This window comes from Callorhinus ursinus, unplaced genomic scaffold, assembly GCF_003265705.2.
Source record: "Callorhinus ursinus isolate GAN/ISIS: 27379988/994484 unplaced genomic scaffold, GSC_fseal_2.0 scaffold16, whole genome shotgun sequence".
NCBI classification, from domain to species: Eukaryota; Metazoa; Chordata; class Mammalia; order Carnivora; family Otariidae; genus Callorhinus; species Callorhinus ursinus.
In genome coordinates this window covers 7,464,064-7,468,470 of record NW_027397078.1, presented here as the reverse complement: position 1 = coordinate 7,468,470, position 4,407 = coordinate 7,464,064, and the positions used below count along the sequence as shown (strand labels likewise).

Sequence of the window (4,407 nt, the reverse complement as noted above, 5' to 3'; positions counted from 1 at the left end):
TTGTTAAAAATGGTTTAAAAAATTTCCCCCTTAAAGGGTTATCCATGAATTACTAAGATTTGAGAAATATTGAGGTAGGCAATGCGAACGCATTGGAGAATTTTATGGATATGAATCAGGTGGTTAGGGCTGTGCTTAAGGAAACTGGTCTGGTAAAAAATGGAGTGTTTACTAGAAAAAGAAAAGACAGGGAGAGGAAGGAGAATGTGATTTCAAGAATCCAGGTGTGTGGTAGTAAGAGTTCATGGGAATGGGAAAGCGGGGGCATGATAGAAGAGATGTTGGCAAAGAAGCACTCACAGGAAGTTCTCAGGGACTACTCTGATGTATGGAGGGAAGGCGAGGAAGGAGTCAAAGTTCTCTTGAGATTTTTAGTCCCTTGTTAAAAAACAAAACAAAACACGAGTATCATGAGCAGAAAGTAGAGTAACAGAGAAGGAATCAGTTTAGCAAAGACAGAGTTTAACTTTAGACATGATATTTACTCTGTTAAGAATAGTTTTCAAATAGGTTAATAAATTTAAAATATATAAAAGTAAAGAAGAAAAAATGCTTTTCGAGTGAGGGATGCTCATGGAGTAGTTTACCAATAAACAGTTTATTTTTGTATCTTCAGCACCTAGAACATTGCTTGGCACATAGTATGCATTCGATAAATGTTAGATGAACTGAATTAGTTAGTATGAATTAAATAGGGCTATTGAAAAAGATTAATCACTTTGATGTCTGCTTCTGGCATTATGGCTAAATAAGAGCTTTGAAGAAGCCTGCTGCTTCAGAGCAATCACATTCTGCACAGAACATACTTTCTGAGACAGTGCTTTTCTTTCTAGAGGAGGATATATCTTCAGGGAGCACTCCCAATATACCATGAACTGGAACCAGAATGTCAGGGAACTGGGACCAGGGAAGTGAGCTGTGGTGAGAGGCAGATTTTCCCTGAAGTTATGTGGTAATAGAAGCATTGCTGCTGGGATATTGAGCCTTGGGACAATGAGAAGGTAAGGAAGATGATCCAGGAATTCCTGCACTGAGCCAAGCCCTTCAGGCTGAAGTAAGCTCTTGGCTTCTGGAAGAAGCAGAAGCAGACACTCCCTAGAGAAAAGCTTTGCCAAATTTTGTCCACAAAACTCCCGATGATGAAATTGAAAGATCAGATACTGAGCATAGAATAACTGGCTATGAAATGTTTAAGGAAATAAAGGGCCCCACAGTAAATCCAAGCATACAACAAGTTGGTTGAGCAACTGACTCTTGATTTTGGCTTGGGTCATGGTCTCGGGATTGTGGGATTGGGCCCAGCATCGTGCTCTGCACTCAGCAGAGAGTCTGCTTGGAATTCTCTCTCTCTCTCTCTCAAAATAAATAATTAAATCTTTTAAAAAAATAATTAAATCTTTATATATATAATTGTTGAGATTAAAAAAACTCAGTGGCAGATTAAACAGTGTATTAGACAAAGATGGAAAACAGTAAAGAGAAACAGAGTGCTCCAGGGTATATACACATGTGAAAAAAGCCCCCAAACCTCCACATATTGATCTACAGAAGAATGGATTAAAGGATGTTATGTGTATAAAATGGAATATTATACAGCAGTGAAAATGAATGGACTGTATCTCCAAGCAACAGCGCGTATTATTCTTGGAAGCATAATCTTAAGTGAAAAGATCAACTTTCAAAGCTTGCATGTGGGTAAACAGGTTTGAGTTTTTTAATACTCAAAACAAGGAAACAACACCATAGTGTTTAGACGCATACATATTATTGATAAAACTATAAAAAAGGACTAGGGTGGTGAACCAAATGCAGGATAGTAAATACTTCTGGTAAGGAGGTAGGAGGATTAGTTAGGAAAGAATGCATAAGTAGATAGAAATTGTTTATAATCTTACAATGCTTAGGTAGTGATTTCATTGATTTTTATTATATTCCTATGCTGTATAATTTATTTAGATGTTTTATTTTTCCTTGCCCATGCATAAAATGTACACAAATACAAAAGGAACCAAAATACTTAAAATTAACCTTTTACAAATTGGGAGTCATTTTTTGTCCGAGTGGGCTTTTCCATTTGACCATAATTTTCATCTAGATTCCTCAAGTAATCCACCCTCTCCTTAAGTTCTTTATTCATCATAGTTTCTGTGTCATACTCGTTTTTTTTTTTTCTGGGAAAAATCCCAAAGAAACCTTTGATCATTTTTGCTTAGCAGTTTCTCCTCCAAAAAAATGTTAGTCACATGAAACTGCCAAAAGATTTAAACAGTCTCCAGTGAAACATTTGTCACCCCCCAAAAAAACTCTTTTAGCTCATGTCATTATGATACAATAGTTCATTTTAAAAAATTTCACTTAATTTTAGTTCCATAGGTCTGTCATGTTCTGCGAAATATTGGTTCAAGTTGCCTAGGAAGATTAAAAATCTGATAAAGGAAATTCTGAGTTAAAAAATGACCCATACAGACCAAGTGATGCTGGCTTGTGAAGAAAAATCTTGCATATCTTCCTTCTTCCCCTTTTGGATGGGTATAGCTGCCCTTTTCTCTCTAATTTGGATATTCTGGGAAATGATTTTCCAAGAAGTACCTTCTCTTATGAAAATCTATTGAGATGTTTCTGGGTTCTCCACTTTGACACCCACGTGGCTAATCTCTGCTGCAGAAAGTGGTGCAAGCTTGAGGACAATGTCACACGTGATGATGACCTCTAACTTCACCTGGCCTACACTGTCCATGCCAATCTGCCTACCCCAGCTCCTCTGCTCTGTTTTCAAAAGATGGAATGAACCTACAACTCCACAGAGATAATAGATACGAACTAGGGATGGAGTCCCTCAGTTTTATACGCCATCTCTGTAAATTTAGGGCTTCCCAGTTCTTTTTTTTTTTTAAGATTTTATTCATTTGAGAGACGGGGAGAGAGAGATAGAAAGAGAGGGAGAGAGAGAGAACGAGCGGGAGAGAGGGGCAGAGGGAGAGGGACAAGCAGACTCCCCGCTGAGCAGGGAGCCCGATGCAGGGCTCAATCCCCGGACCCTGAGATCATGACCTGAGCCGAAGGCAGATGCTTAACCGACTGAGCCCCAGGCTTTCCAGTTCTTATCTTACGTTAGCTCTCTGTAGCATTTAACACTACTGACCATGCTGGACAGGAAACTTAGATAAGTTCAGTGAGCAAGTGTATGATTATAGGGTGGGGACTGGGTGAACCCAAGAGCTGATTTTTGCTGTGTGAGAACGTGAACTGAGATCTTCCTGGCTTTCTAAAGATACTGGAGCTATGGATGTTAACTAGCTACAGAAGCCCAGAAAACATCTATCCCTTGTGACTTCCTGTATGATGGACACTTCGCCTCTTTCTTCCATAATGAATTCTGGTATCTTAAGGAATCTGTTTTGGCTTCAGCCATAGCTGGACTAGAGTATCTTCCCTTCTTCACCTGCTTCTGCTGGAATCGTGGGAGCAGTTTTCTGAGTTGGAGACCAGATGCCTTTTCTTGTAGAAATGACGATGGGCTGTTACAGTTGGACTAGAACTCTTAGTGCAGTGCAATCCTTCAGATACAATATGGGTTAAAGAGGCACACAGCTCTGCTTTTGCCCGGGAATCTAAACAACATTTCACGACATTGTTTCTAAGGGAAAATGCAGTGTGAGTTCCAAATAAGTGACTTATAAACAAACACATCCAGTGCCTGTGTTGGGGACTGCCTGTTCCGTGAGCTAAGAATTTTGTTGTTTTTAAAAAGTGGCTTTCCCCTTGTTTCCTTAGGTCAGTCATACTTTTCAAAATCATATGTCATGTGTTTTACATCAATTAAAATAATTTTCTCTGAAATTATACTAGAATATCTGTTCATTCATCCAACAATATGCCCTCTACTTCTTTGAATGGTATGCTCATTTTTGAGGTGCTATTGATACAGTATTTATTAAAGCATTTCTACTTTTGAACTGTTCTTCTCCTACCTGCTAAGGACTTTTCATCTGCATTGATTGTACGTTGTTTTAATGGACGAAAGCAAAACGGAAAGTTCCAGTGCTTGCTTTGGCAGCACATATACTAAAATTGGAATGATACAGAGAAGATTAGCATGGCCCTTGCCCAAGGATAGCACGTGAATTTGTGAAGCGTTCCATATTTTTCAGATGTGTAAGTAGAACTTTTGTAAGTCAAAAAAAAAAAAAAAGGAAAGAAAAGAAAGTTTCATTGGTCTATAAGCTTCTCTACTAGATGGTAAGGTCTTCCAGGGCAGGACTAAGTCTAGTCATCTTTGTACCCCCTTTGCTGAAGAAATCTTTCTCACACTGAACTGAAACACTGTAGTTCTGACCCATTTGGAGATATGTTAGCATGGCACTTGACAATGAAGAACTTACTTGATTGTAGTTGTCTTTCTTGGCC

General features: G+C 38.7%; 1 non-coding gene across 1 annotated transcript; it reads left to right on the top strand.

Annotated features, from left to right (window-relative positions):
• The first annotated feature begins 4,041 nt into the window (after positions 1-4,041).
• On the top strand, positions 4,042-4,148 carry LOC112813036 (U6 spliceosomal RNA). The gene has a single exon (XR_003205422.1). It is a non-coding gene; the product is annotated as a U6 spliceosomal RNA (small nuclear RNA).
• Positions 4,149-4,407: the final 259 nt, after the last annotated feature.